The following is a 14,835-nucleotide window of genomic DNA, read 5'->3' on the forward strand; positions in this document are numbered from 1 at the left end:
TAAATAAGTTTGAAAAGTACTGCACCAGTAAATTTGCCGCCTCTCTCCTCCGTTTCCAACAATGGGGGCGTGGCTGGCAGCGCAGCATTTTGGCTACGCTGCAGGCAGGGAGAACGGGGAAGAGCTGAGGATGCAAGTGGGGAATTTACTGGTGCAGTACTTTTCAAACTCATTTATCTATAAGAAATGTGGCTAAATTTCAATGGGGATTACATGAGATTGTAGTTTTGGGATGTGTCTTTCAGCTGCATATGGTAAATGATTTATTCTATACTTTGTCCTTTTTAAAATCCAAAATGTAACCTACTTTCTGGATAGCCCTCGTAAATTACCTATGGTGCTTCCACCCAGTCTTGGGGATGGAGTCCCAAGCCAGCCATCACATGACGTTGTGTGACTTCCAGTGGAGGCCCTGCCCCCAACCAGGATGAAAGCATAATTGGATGCTTTCCCCACAACATGGGAGGCTTCCCGTGCTCTAATGCAGTCAACACGGATTCTCTGCAGAAAGGCAACAATCCCCCCATGTGATGGGGGAAGTGTCATCAAGAGGGAACTGCACACAGGGTGGCAGATTCGCCCTGCTGCTCCTCTCTTTTCTTGCCAAAGCTAGGTGAAGTGGGATGCTTCACCTAGCCTTTGTAATGAAATCCTTTATACCTTCAGTACCAAACTGTAGATTTTAAACTACTGTTAACACCAATCCTAATGAATGTCAATAGTAGGAGAAGTGGCCACAAAACTCACCCAGGGAGCCACGTGTTGCCTTCCCCTCTTGTAGCAGAAAATGAGGACTGTAGCATATACTCTGGTTTCAAACATTTATGCAATTTTTACAAAGATCCTGATGTTTTCACTTGGTGAACTTGATGACTCACGGCCCTGAAAAAGGCTTCAATTAAAGAAGATTGAAGTTAGTGATTATGCAACACTCACAGCTCTGGTCTCACTTGAGGAAAATAAGGAAGTAATCAGAGGACTCTCATCTGGGTAATTATTGCTCTTGCTGATGGATTCCACATTTGCTATGGCAGAATATCAACCTGAGATTCACACTGTTCAGTAAAGCTGAGCAATCTGGAAAACTATCCCAGTTGGAACTGAAGTGAATGTTTATTCCTGCTTTTCAGCCTAAAACTGAACAATAGGATACAGAAGGAGGTATGTGTAGATGGAGGATCTGGGAATGTAATGGCCAGAGTCTGTTATTTATTTACTTACTTTGAAGTGGGTGTCCTAAAAAGACATTACAGAGCTTACAATTGGAACAGATTTTTAATTGCTTACAGGTCTTAAGCAATTAACAGAGCAATTTTGTTCCTGAGCTTGGAGAGCTTTGATGTTAGAGTCTTTGAATTGATGGCTTCATAACAAAAGAATGGAGGTAAGAAGGAACAGAGTTTTGCTGTTTTCATCCAATTTATTTCTTTAATCAGTCTCATTTTATTAAAAATCATAAAAACGAATGGATTGGTATCAGTTTCAGGAAAGTAAGTGGTAAGTTTATTACATTTTTGTGGACATGGAATGTCACCCACTGTGTTTTTTTTTGCCATGTTCACAACATTTCTCCTAACATTCCTCTTTGAAATCCAAATTTTGAATGTGGGAGTGATATTGGATCCAAGGGAAACTCCCTCTATAGGGTTTCTCTCTGTAAATATATATACAATTATGCTGTGTTTTTTTTTGCTTTGTTTCATACATTTTAAAAAACCCCTTTTAACATTATATTTTTTTGAACAAGGAAAGACCATTATAATAGTACTTGGAAGTAGAAAGTTACAAATGTTTGTTACTTGGAATGCATTTATTGCTTTGTTATTTTTAAATTCCATCAGCTTATGGCGATCCTATAAATTAGTGGATCTCAACTTGTGGGTCCCCAGGTGTTTTGACCTACAACTCCCAGAAATCCCAGCCAGTTTACCAAAACATCTGGGGACCCACAGGTTGTGAACCACCGCTATAAATGATAGACCTCCATGTCGCCTACAGCCCAGTTTGGGTCTTTGAGAGCCAGGGCCATGACTTTCTTGACTGAGTCTATCTGTGATGCAGTCTTCTTTTCCTCTAGACTTCTTGCTTATAAAGTATTATTATCTTATCTAATGAGTGATTTCTTCTCATGATGTGTCCAAAGCGGGACAGTTTCTGTTTAGTCATTTTAGTTTCTATGTAGAGTTCAAGTTTGATTGGATCTAGGAGCCATTGATTTGTAATTTTACCTTTCAGTGGTATCATAGAATTCTTTTCCAGCACCACATTTCAGATGAGTTGATTTTCTAATCAGCTTTCTTCATTGTTCAGCTTTCACAACAATACATAGAAACTGGAAATATGATGGTATAGACAAACCTATCTTTAGAATTCAATAATCTTGTCTAGTTCCTTTATAATTTTCCTTTAATGTCCTAGATTTCTACTGATTTCTTTATTGCAAGTTTATGGTCTGATTAATGACTGAGCCAAGGTATGGAAAATATTAGATTTGTAATAATGAAGTCCAGCATAGTTACTTTAAAAGATTTTATCAAGAAGTAGCATTACTTTCGGGAATGGATAAAGGCAATTTGGCCTCAATAATATTTTAATTTAATCCCCAAATTTCTAGCATTGCAGAGAATGGTGTTAACTTTTTCACACCTAGAGCTTACATCCTCTTGCTAACATGGTTTTGGATGCCTAAACTGTTTTTCTAAATGCTTGACAAGAGTTTTAAGTTACTTCAATGTGAGCTAGTTGGAGGAAAATTTCATGGGTGGATATTAGGCTTGCTCAAATAATTCGATTTCCCTGTTACTCGTTACTAATTTGTTACTTTTGTAACTTGTGAAGCAATATACGACCTTGATTGTCCACATGTCTGGATATCGCGGTTTCGAACCGCGACAGGCCCTTTTTCTTATGTCGTTGTTTTTTTTCGTTGGGAAAAAAAGGTTTTGCAAATCACCCAAACTTGTTTAAGTGCACTGGGGCAACCTAGCGTGTTGTTTCCACCTTGCGGCCAATCAGACAGCACGTTTAACCCAGGGGAGGGGCTGGTAGTACGTCCTGAATGAAAAGAGCGTGCACGGGAGCCTCGTGGCTCATTTCGGCTCAGGATCTGCACGAGAGAGGGTGGTTGGGAGTGAGATTCCAGGCAGGCAGGCAGGCAAGATTGCTGCATCACAGCTTCCTTGGCTGAGCTACAGATTATAAGACCGGGAGAAAAGGGTGAGGTGGGGTGGGAAACTGTTGGGTGTTTCTGAATTTTTTTTTCCAAAGGGCCTGTGGCCTTTTTTCCCCACAAGCTTGGCGTTTGCCATTTTCCCACCAGGCCTGCAATTTTTCTGCTGCGCCATTTTGCCTGGTGCGGCAGCCCGGCAGCTGAGAGACAGGCAGAGCCTTGAAGGCCTCCCGCAGCACAAGCTGCTCCAGGACGTCTCTACCCGGTGGAATTCAACCTATAAGATGCTCGAACGCATGGTCGAGCAGCAGAAGGCGGTACACGGCGCATCTCCCTTACATTGGTTGCGCCTGTTAGCAAGCTTGTTACAACTAAGCAAGAGTGGGACACCATCTCCCAGCTGGTAGACGTCCTAAAGCCATTCAAACATGCCACAGAGACCCTTTCGGAATCAAAAGCCCTTCTTAGCCAGGCAGTGCCCATGGTCTTGGGGCTAAGGAGGCATCTAGAAAGGCTTGGGGCCAGTTGAACACTGGACTCCCTGGCTGGACCGCTGACACCGCCGGTCCAGGAGGTGGTGAGGAGGTTGTCATTTGCTGTACGGAAACGCCTTGAGCCACTTCTTTCTAGCAAGGTCCATATGCTGGCGGCCTTGTGTGATCCACGGCTAAAGTACAATGTCTGCCCAAAAGACTTTACCGTATGGAAGGCCCAACTAGTTAACCTTGTGAGGGAGGTCTTTGCTGCAAGGGTGGGGGAAATGGGCACAGTGGCCCCTCTACCGGAAATGCCTGCCACCCCCAGCACTAGCGCTAGTGGCGAGAGTGATAGTCCCGGGGAGCCGGCAGGGGGTTGCCGTAGGGTTACGGATCTCCAGCCGCGACCAGGAAACACTTTCTTTGCAGAGACGGTGGCCATACTAGCCTGCTCGGAAGATTCCTCTTTGCTGGCTTCTGAGCAAAAGGTAGACTCGGCCGAATGCTCGGTCAACAGGTACTTTGAGGAGCCTCCTGAGATAATTTCTTGTGATCCATTGGCCTATTGGGCTTCACGTGATCACATGTGGCCGGATCTGTCGCACGTAGCCCGCCAGTTTCTCAGCTGTCCGCTTACCAGCGTGCAGAGCGAAAGGGTCTTCAGCCTAGCGGGAGATGTAGTCACGCCCCACCGCAGCTTGCTGGACCCTCAAACAGTTGAGAAACTGGTCTTCCTGAAGGCCAACCTTCCCGTGTTGAATTTCCCCGATTTGGATTTTGACACTGACGCCTCCTAGAACAACAGTTCTCCTCCTTTAAGCAGCTCTGCTTCTGATTAACTTTGGCTATTTCTGTTGGGGGGGGTTGCCCCTTTGGCATATGTCCAACAACTCTCTCCTCTATCCTACTATGCTTTCCTTCCTCTCATCCCTTCTGTTCTCGTCTTTATCATCACACACCGTTGCCCACTTTCGTTTTTGGGTCAATCAATCTCTAGGGGCCGTTCCCTGAGGTTCTTTAGGTTTTGTCTCCTGTAATACTGATTCTGGATGGGAAGAAGGATATTCTGGGGGAACTTAGTCCATAAAAGCCAAGGTAGGAAATGCATCCGCTTTGGGTTCAGAACGGATTAAATTCCAATTCTCTACCCTTTCTTTATCAAAAAATATTTCGGGAATGAGCCATGACTGTTAGGTCTTCTCCAGATTCTCGCAGCTCCTGTACAGAAAGAACATTGTTATAATCGATGTGGATCCTTCGGTAAGACATATTTGGTGAAGGAATACGGCAGAGTCTCACTTTACAGAGATAACGGTCCATCAGAACCTTTGTGGCTGTGTCTTGCCGCATTAGGTAGTACACCTCGGCCTTGGCCACCATTTCTCAAAATGGTTGTCTAGTGTCCCATCACCTTGAAAGGCTGTGGTCGACGCTGTGGCCGCGGGACGGCCGCCTTAGGGTCCCCTCGCCCTCTGGCCGCGCACGCGGACGGTGCCGTTTGCCCGTCAGGGCGTGTGCCTTTGCGGCTGCTAGTGACCTGTGGGCGCAGGTTCTGTGGCGTGGGAACTTCAGTTTGCTGGCTTGTTGGCAGGGCGATAGAAGAGGGTGGAATCACCGCAGAAAGTGGGACACCTCGGCCTTGGCCACCATTTCTCAAAATGGTTGTCTAGTGTCCCATCACCTTGAAAGGCTGTGGTCGACGCTGTGGCCGCGGGACGGCCGCCTTAGGGTCCCCTCGCCCTCTGGCCACGCACGCAGACGGTGCCTTTTGCCCGTCAGGGCGTGTGCCTTTGCGGCTGCTAGTGACCTGTGGGCGCACGCTGTGGCCGCGGGACGGCCGCCTTAGGGTCCCCTCGCCCTCTGGCCGTGCACGCGGACGGTGCCGTTTGCCCATCAGGGCGTGTGCCTTTGCGGCTGCTAGTGACCTGTGGGCGCAGGTTCTGTGGCGTGGGAACTTCAGTTTGCTGGCTTGTTGGCAGGACGATAGAAGAGGGTCATTTCCTCTTTCCAGCTCAGCTGCTAGAGATCTTTAATAACACCAGACACACACAAGTCTTCCCTCTAGTTCAACTCCATAGAAACATGAACCTTATATCAGAGCCTTAAAACCTTCCACTTCCAAAAAGCCTTCGAGGACTGTGGGGTGGATCGCTGCCAGTTGAAGAATTGGTTGCCAGGCCAAGAGTATTTCGCACTTTATTGATTTTTAACTGTCAAACTACCTCATCTCTGTGGAAGTATTCAGCCCTCGGCCCAGAGCCGTGTTTTTACACCACTGTTTTTTAAGCGGGTAATGCTGTATGCTGACTGTGACAGCTTTTTTATTTTATGTGTTATTGATGCAACATTTTTTTTACTATAGTTTTTTTTTAATTGCTGCCATTGTATTGTTGACGGGCATGCCCCATGGAAGCCGCTCAGAGTCCCTCCGGGAAGATGGGGCGGGGAATACAAATAAAGATCTTACTGTTGTTATTATTATTATTATCATTATTGATGTGATGGTGGCCACGACTACCCTGCGGACTGCCAGCTTGCTTGTGTCCATCCGGTAGGGCTGCGGCCAGGGCCGCAGACGGTTTGCTGTCAGGGAGTGTGCCTTTGTGGCGGCTAGAGACTTTGGGGCTCTGGTCTGGTTGACACAGAAGTCTGGTTAGGAAACATGGTGGAATGGAGCCCACCTGGGGGATCTCAACAAGTTTTTCATCGTTTGATGCGAGTGTGGTGCCCAGACAAACGGAAGGCTTGGATCTTGTTTGTGATTGGCCAGGGTGATGCAACAAACACCATGGTATGAGAGAGACAATCAAGAAGGAAATTCCTGCTTCTTGGCAGAAATGGGCAGTGCTGGGTGAGATGTCATGGGTGGTGGGGTGGTGGCGTGGGGCCGGCCAACGGTGGCCGGCCCCCCTGGTAAGTGGAGCTTGGGACCCCATTTCACTAGCTGCCTCAAAGGCGCCACGCCCTTCCCCTTGGATGGTGGGGTGGTGGCGTGGGGCCGGCCAACGGTGGCCGGCCCCCCTGGTCAGTGGAGCTTAGGACCCCATTTCACTAGCTGCCTCAAAGGCGCCACGCCCTTCCCCTTGGGTGGTGGGGTGGTGATGTGGGGCCGGCCAACAGTGGCCGGCCCCCCTGGTCAGGGGAGCTTGGGACCCCTTTTCACTAGCTGCCTCAAAGGCGCCACGCCCTTCCCCTTGGGTGGTGGGGTGGTGGCGTGGGGCCGGCCAATGGTGGCCGGCCCCCCTGGTCAGTGGAGCTTGGGACCCCATTTCACTAGCTGCCTCAAAGGCGCCACGCCCTTCCCCTTGGGTGGTGGGGTGGTGGCGTGGGGCCGGCCAACGGTGGCCGGCCCCCCTGGTCAGTGGAGCTTAGGACCCCATTTCACTAGCTGCCTCAAAGGCGCCACGCCCTTCCCCTTGGGTGGTGGGGTGGTGATGTGGGGCCGGCCAACGGTGGCTGGCCCCCCTGGTCAGGGGAGCTTGGGACCCCTTTTCACTAGCTGCCTCAAAGGCGCCACGCCCTTCCCCTTGGGTGGTGGGGTGGTGGCGTGGGGCCGGCCAATGGTGGCCGGCCCCCCTGGTCAGTGGAGCTTGGGACCCCATTTCACTAGCTGCCTCAAAGGCGCCATGCCCTTCCCCTTGGGTGGTGGGGTGGTGGCGTAGGGCCGGCCAACGGTGGCCGGCCCCCCTGGTCAGTGGAGCCTGGGACCCCTTTTCACTAGCTGCCTCAAAGGCGCCACGCCCTTCTCCTTGGGTGGTGGGGTGGTGGCGTGGGGCCGGCCAACGGTGGCCAGCTCCCCAGGGGAGTGGGATCCAAGCCCCCATTTTGCCATCAGGCGATAAATCAAACCAACATTGCACAAATCTTACATTTATTGGGAGGGGGAGGGGCTTGACCACTGTGGTATAATGGCCTCCTATCTGGATGCCTGGGGAAAGTCATTGCGCATTGTGGCAGCACAATGTGTCTCTTGGCCAATGGCCACCAATGTCCTAACATTTTGACAGATTTACGGGCACTGAAACAATGTTACACAAGTAGAAGAAGGACTTTCACAGTGAAGGAACCCCTATTGAATAGGAAATAACAATTCAAAAGCAGGAACAGATTTTTGCAATTGTTAAATAAAGTTTTTTTATATGAACTATGAAATTGCGCAATAAATCTTAGGAAAGGGCAAACGCTCTGCAATTTAGCGAGCAAGCAGGGTGGATTGTGTTCTCCCACTGTACCAAATTTGATCAGTATAGCTGAAAAAATGAGTGCAGGAGAGCCCCATAAAAGGCCCCCCCTTGGGCTGTTTTGGGCTACTGCGCATGCGCGTCCGCCATTAACGAATTAATTTAGAAAAGAACGAATTTTCGTTAATTTCGAATTTTTTGGGGGGCAAAATTCGGAAATGACTTCAGAAACGAAACGCTACCCCCCTCTACTTTTGAAACGAGTTTAGAATCAATTTTTTCATGGATCGCTCAAGCCTAGTGGATATAATTCCTTCTTTGCCATCCAATGCCCTCTTTTTGGCACCTTTAAGTACATCTCTAAATTATTTCAAATTATGAGTAACAATAATATATTACTGGAAAAACGTTACTTTTGGAAAGAATTAGAGAGGGTTTGAGAATTATCTGAGACATTTCTAGTACAGGCAGTCCTCAAGTTACAAACCAGATAGGTTCTGTGGGTTTGTTTTTAAGTTGCATTTGTATGAACAGGTACATTTTTTAAGTGTAGCTCCAGAGCAAGTGCGCTTTGGATAGCTTAGGGAAAGATTCACACTCCTGTGGTGTTTGTTTTGATGTCTATACCCCTGTTCAAAAGCTTTCTCCTCACTTTCTGTCCCGGTGATAATTGGATTTTGAAAAAAAATGGCTTGTTGTGGAAACAAAGATTGATGGGAAAGCTTCAATGGAGACACCTTTTCCCTATGATAGCTCTTTCAGGAGTGAATTTCCCTTCCTAGGGGTAGATTTCTCTCACTTCCTGTTGTCTCACCCCAGTTTTTAACTACGAGTCTTTTGTAAATCAGATGTTTGTAACTCAAGGACTGCCTGTACAGTTATTTTTTTAAAGAAAAATTGATATTGCCATTTTAATAAAGCAAGTATATGTTCACATATTGTATGTTATGCTTCTTCTCTGTGGTTGATTTTTGGGTATTGAGTAGGGAGATTTCCTGGGAAAAGTAGTTTGAAACTAGTGAGTTTTTAGCAGGTTTGGCTACATCACAAAGTAGATAACAAATGTGACCACCTCTATGACAACAACAGTAACAAAGATGTGTGCAGGTTTAGGTTTGGCTTAAGGTTGTTTATATAACTAGCAGGATACTAGCATCACTTTTTAAAATATTACATTAAAAACACTGAAAATCTGCAATAAGATTACACAGCTTTAAAGCAAGTACAAATCAAGGTCTTTGAAGCATGAAATGTTTTAAAATAAGATGCATAACTTGAACAAATTGCTAATTATGCCCAGGATAATCTTAGTTCACAGTGTATATCTGTTTGGATGTGAAATGAAAACCCCTCAAAGACAGTGGGTTTGTATAACAAAGGGATTCACAAGTTGTGCAGAAGCCATTCACACTTTTATATATACTATTCACACTATATATATATATATATATATATATACACACACACACACACACACTCAAAATGGCCCAGTCTTCTGAGCTGCCCCAAGAGGAGGGGGCTTTCAAGAATCCAAATCTCAGTAAACTTAGGGTGCATGGACAAACATTTTTAAAAGGGGGGTTGCATGTCAGGCTGGGCCGGAAAGGGAGGGAATGCAAAAGTCAGGGGGGATGGGGGTGTCTGGTGTAGTGGTGGGAGGCAGGGGGTGGGTGGCACAGTGGGGGAGAAGTTTACATGGGCTCTCACACATCCTAGATGTACCTGATCCATGAGATGATTCATGAGCAGAATATTAGGATGTTAATCAAAATGTTCTCCCACCTTTTCAATCTTCACTTCACATATATTAAAAAGCCAAACTTAAATTATTTTACAGAGTGTAATTCTCATGTTTTGTTCTTTAAAAAAGCAATTAGTCGTTTTTGCAAGTTTCCTTCTGCTTCAATGGGTAATTTTAGCCCATTGCCTTCTGTATCTTCCTAAACTTCAATTTAGGGATTAAAAATGTATATGGCTTTTTTGCACAGAAAACAGGATTTTCTTCATTGTCTCTCTCCTTTTCCTTATCATGTGGGCACCTCTGCTATTGTCAGAAGTTTATTTACAGTATTTTATTTACAGTATTTATATTCCGCCCTTCTCACCCCGAAGGGAACTCAGGGCGGATCACATTGTACACATGTAAGGCAATCATTCAATGCCATATAACATAGAACAGAGACAGAGACAGACACAGAGGCAATTTAAACCTTCTCCAGCTTCCAGCTTCCTGAGGGTATGCTTGATTCCGGCCACGGGGGAGCAGCTGCTTCATCGTCCACTGCAACAGCACTTCCTCATTCCAACAGCAGCTGGATGATTTTTATGGTGTCATAAATTAACCTCCCCACATATAAGTGGTATCTAAATTTCCTACTTGATAGATGCAACTATCTTTCGGGTTGCATAGGTCAGCAACGAGCAGGGGCTATATTTTATTTTTAATTGTTGGGTGCTCACCCCGACATGGGCTGGCCTCGAACTCATGACCTCTTGGTCAGAGTGATTTATTGCAGCTGGCTGCTAACCAGCCTGCACTACAGCCCATCATGTGGCCATTTGGGAGCAGCATTGGCAGCACAGATGGTAAGGTGGTGATCCAGCAGGGCTGATGTGATCTCAGCCAGATTGGACAATCTAGACCAGGGGTCCCCAAACTAAGGCCCCGGGGCCGGATGCGGCCCTCCAATGTCATTGACCTGGCCCCTGTCCTAAACTTTAGACTTAGGGTTGACCTAAGTCTACCTGGTCTTTGGAAGTCTCTTTGCTTACCTGTGGTCTTATGAGATCATCTAGATGGTCTTTGAAGGTCTCTTTGCTTAGCTATGGCCTTATGAGACCATCACTTTCCTTACCTGTGGTCATATGAGACTATCTCAATGGTCTTTGAGGTCCCTTTCCTTATCTATAGTCTTATGATGGCCTTATGAGATCATCTAGATGGTCTTTGAAGATCCCTTTCCTTACTGATGGTCTTATGAGACCATCTGGATGGTTTTTGGAGGTCTCATTGCTTACCTATGGTCTTGAGATCATGTAGATCAGGGGTCCCTAAACTAAGGCCTCATTTACCTGGCCCCTGTCCTAAACTTTAGACTTAGGGTTGACCTAAGTCTGAAATGACTTGAAGGCACTCAACAACAACAATCCTAATTTTGGACTGTTTCATAGTCCGGCCCCCCAACAGTCTGGGGGACTGTGAATCGGCCCTCCACTTAAAAAGTTTGAGGACCCCTGATCTAGACCCTGACCAATTCTGCAAAGGATTCTGCACAGTGCATGTGGGTGTCTCTAGGGCCTTGGGTTAATACCCTGGTGTAGACATGGCCCAAGTGAAAAACAAATAGAAATACATGCATATTTCTAAAAAGAAAATATCACAAACTGATGCAGAAACAGGATGGGGAAAACAGACATGTAAGAGTTTAACAACACTACATTGTCAGAAACCAAAACTGACAACCTTACAACACGAATAGGTCAATTTTATAGAGAGTGGGAATCTGAATGGTATACATTTCAGTGGCTACAGCTTGCTTAAAGTTATCACTGAAGCAATTTGACTTTGCTTGAAGTGCTTTTGTTTTTTTCCTTGCTTTAACATTTTTTAAAAATTTTAACAGACTTTCTACCCCCTCCCATTTCTATTGCCCACTAGTGGCTATTTAAAGCTGATATTATGATATGACTGAAGTAGTCTTAACTGTTAAATTGTTATTTGAAGTTGTATTTGAAATCACAAAAATCATATTTATTCTCCCTGTATTCTTTCTTTTTGTTTTACTCAAACACTGCAGCAAGAAGCATTTTTCCAGAGCAAACCCATGGAATAATAATTCACAAGAAAACCTAACCCAAGCCTTGACAAGTACATAAAGCAGAACAATTCAGTTTAACAAACTACATGCAACCATTGTTGCATGACAAGGGTTTCCCCAGTGTTTTTATCCTAAGCAGTGTTTCCTGATTCTTACCTATTTGGATAGTCACTGTTCAAGGAAAAAGGTGATTCCTTTGGATCAACATTTCTTTTCCTTGTGTTAATTTGGTAAGTTCATTTTGGCCTGGGAAATGAAAAGGAACTGAGCTATATAAAATTAGGCAGCATGTACCAGTAGACTGCCAGAATAACAGTGTAATGGAGGGGAAAGCACACAGACCTGCTCCTCTTAAAATGTCATTCCTAAGAAAATGAATGCAAAAAAGCAGACGGCCTGCATTTTCCCTTTCTATGTGACTAACTGGGGAATTTTGATTTGTTCACTCACTAACCATGCAGATATCATATTATTCTCAATCGGGTTTTTATAGAGCTGCTGCTACAGGCCAAGTTCGCCTTTTTTTTTCCTACTGCTGTGCTTGTTGCCTGATATCTGATTCTTTTTATACAGCAATCTTCTAGCAAAAGATTTATTTATAAAAAATGTAGGTCCCATGAATCAGAAGCCAGGCTGTTCAAGCTATTTAAGTGGGGAAGGGAGCAGAAGGAGGGGGAAGCCGAGCTTATTTTACTGATATTTCTAAACAGCTTAGAACCATGGTATCTGAAATAGTCTCTTTTCCAATGCAAATCCATCTGGGCATTAAGATCTTGGTAAGATACGTGCTTTTATATGCCAGCAATTTCAGAAACAAGTTTGACAGGAACAGGTTGCTGCTTATGTCAACTCCTATCAAATCAACTTCATCTTTGGTGACCCCATGAATGAAAATTCTCCAAATTACTTTGCTATCCACTGTCTTGCTCAGGTCTTCCAAAGACAGGGCTGTGACTTCCTTGACTGGCTCCATACACCAGTAATGAAGCCTTCTTCTTTTTCTGCTTCCTTCTACTTTACCATTGTCTTTTCAAATGAGTCATGTTCCCTAGAATGTCCAAAGTAGAACTGTTTCCATGTAGTCATTTTGCCTTGCAGGGAGAGTTCAGGCTTAATTTGCACTTGGAACCCACTTATTTGGGCCAATAGTATCCACAGAACACCACATTTCAAATAAATTTGCTCTCTTCCTTTCTGCTTTCCCCACAGTCTTTCAATGGACATACCCAAGCTCAGGAACTCTCTATCTAAAATAATTTTCCTCCAGCTGCTGAATACTTTATAGTTCATATAGGCCTTTGGCTACTATTCCACCAAGTATGTTTTGTGACTCTTGCTCACTATTAAGGACCTCATCACAAAGGCCCATGGATTTGCCATGCATTGTGGCAAATCTATGGGCTCCTGGCGGGGAGCATGGAGAACCATCACTCCATGCCTTGCATTGCACACTTTACTGTTACCCCCATCCCATGGGGAAAAGCATCACCACCCAGCTTCACCATTGCAGACACAGGGAGGTTCCTGTGTTGCCGCTATGATGGTGTGCGCCACTTCCTCTCCTCTTTTAGTATGGAGCCTGGCCGGAAGTCCCTGTTCATCATCTAATGGGCTCCATGCTGAAAGTGGAGAGAAAGCAGACAGGCAAATTGGTCCATCTGATTAGATAGTTAGAAAGAGAGAGAGGAGAGAGAGACAGAGAAAGAAGGAAAGGGAGTAAATTTAGTTGGTTCAGTTGCTGGGTTAATCTGTTCTTGTTGTCAAATGTTTGGTTTGGCCAAGATCCAGTCAGTACACTGGAAGAGAACAGGTTTAATCACATAGTTGTCAGAGAGGTTGAATCTCTTTTTGGCTTCTTCTCTTGGTACACAAATGCAGTCAGTGGTCTTGTAGTCAAAATTTGGTCCTCTCCCCACATACAACAATCAATAGGTAGGTTCTGGCTATTTTTAACCCACCTGCCTTGTAAGACTGCCAAATGAGTTTGTGTGTGTTTCTTGTTCTTTCTTCAGGGTGATATCAGAAAGATATCCAGAGTGAGAGAGGGAAGGGAAAATGAGAACTAACCCTTCCATTCACCCTCCTCTGACTAGGATATTTATTTATTTATTTATTTATTACGTCACTCTACCCCGCCCTTCTCGCCCATCAGGGGACTCAGGGCGGCTTACAATATAAACATATACATCAGAAAACAGTTTACATCAGATTTAAAAATCCATCAAAATTAAAAATTACAATAAAAATTAAAATATACATTAAAAACCTACATAATTATACATTTAAATATACATTTAAGGCGCTTTTCATGTCCAGATGGGGGTCTGTCAGTGAGTCATATATTCATATCACGATTCTGCTGCTACTCATGCTCAAATGCCTGATCCCATAACCACGTTTTTGTTCTCTTTTGGAAAGACAGGAGGGAGGGAGCCTGTCTAATTTCGTTTGGGAGGGCGTTCCATAGGCAGGGGGCCACCACTGAAAAGGCCCTGTCCCTCATCCCTTCCAGCCGCACCTGTGAGGCTGACGGGACCGAGAGCAGGGTCTCCCCAGAGGATCTTAGATTCCGTGATGGGTCATAGCGGGAGACACGTAAGCTGGCCCGGAACCGTTTAGCACTTTATAGGCTAAAGCCAGCACTTTGAATTGTGCTCAGTAGCTGATCGGCAGCCAGTGGAGCTGACGTAATAGACTACTGCAACACACTCAATGTGGGGTTGCCTTTGAAGACTGTTCAGAAGCTTCAAATAGTCCAACGAGAGGCAGCCAGGTTAATAATTGGGGTGGCGTACAGGGAGCACACAACTCTCATTTGTATCAGCTCCATTGGCTGCCAGTTAGCTAATGAGCACAATTCAAGGTGCTGGCTTTGGCCTATAAAGCCCTGGCCCAGTTTACTTGTCCGAATGCATCTCCCTCTATGGACTACCACAGAGGTTAAGATCTTCCAATGCCTTCTCAGTGATTTCCCCCTGGCTATGGAACTCCCTCTCTGGTGAGATTAGATCAGCTCTTTCCCTCATGTCCTTTAGAAAAATGGTAAAGACTTGGCTGTGGCACCAAGGCTTTGGGACAGTGCAATGAGGCAATAGGAAACCTACTCCGCATGGTGTCCTGAGGTGGTTTAAACAGCTGATTTTGAAGTAGATATAACTGACTTTAATGTTTAATGTTTTAATGTTTAATGT

General features: G+C 45.3%; 1 long non-coding RNA gene across 2 annotated transcripts in view; it reads left to right on the top strand.

Annotated features, from left to right (window-relative positions):
- The first annotated feature begins 927 nt into the window (after positions 1-927).
- LOC134299510 (uncharacterized) overlaps positions 928-14,835 on the top strand; it is a 32,976-nt gene continuing 19,068 nt past the window's right edge. The window contains exon 1 of one of the 2 annotated variants that reach the window (XR_010006730.1): positions 928-1,161. This is a non-coding gene — a long non-coding RNA (uncharacterized LOC134299510). The other variant, XR_010006729.1, reaches the window with a different exon arrangement.

Source organism: Anolis carolinensis, chromosome 5 (assembly GCF_035594765.1).
Source record: "Anolis carolinensis isolate JA03-04 chromosome 5, rAnoCar3.1.pri, whole genome shotgun sequence".
Classification (NCBI taxonomy): domain Eukaryota; kingdom Metazoa; phylum Chordata; class Lepidosauria; order Squamata; family Dactyloidae; genus Anolis; species Anolis carolinensis.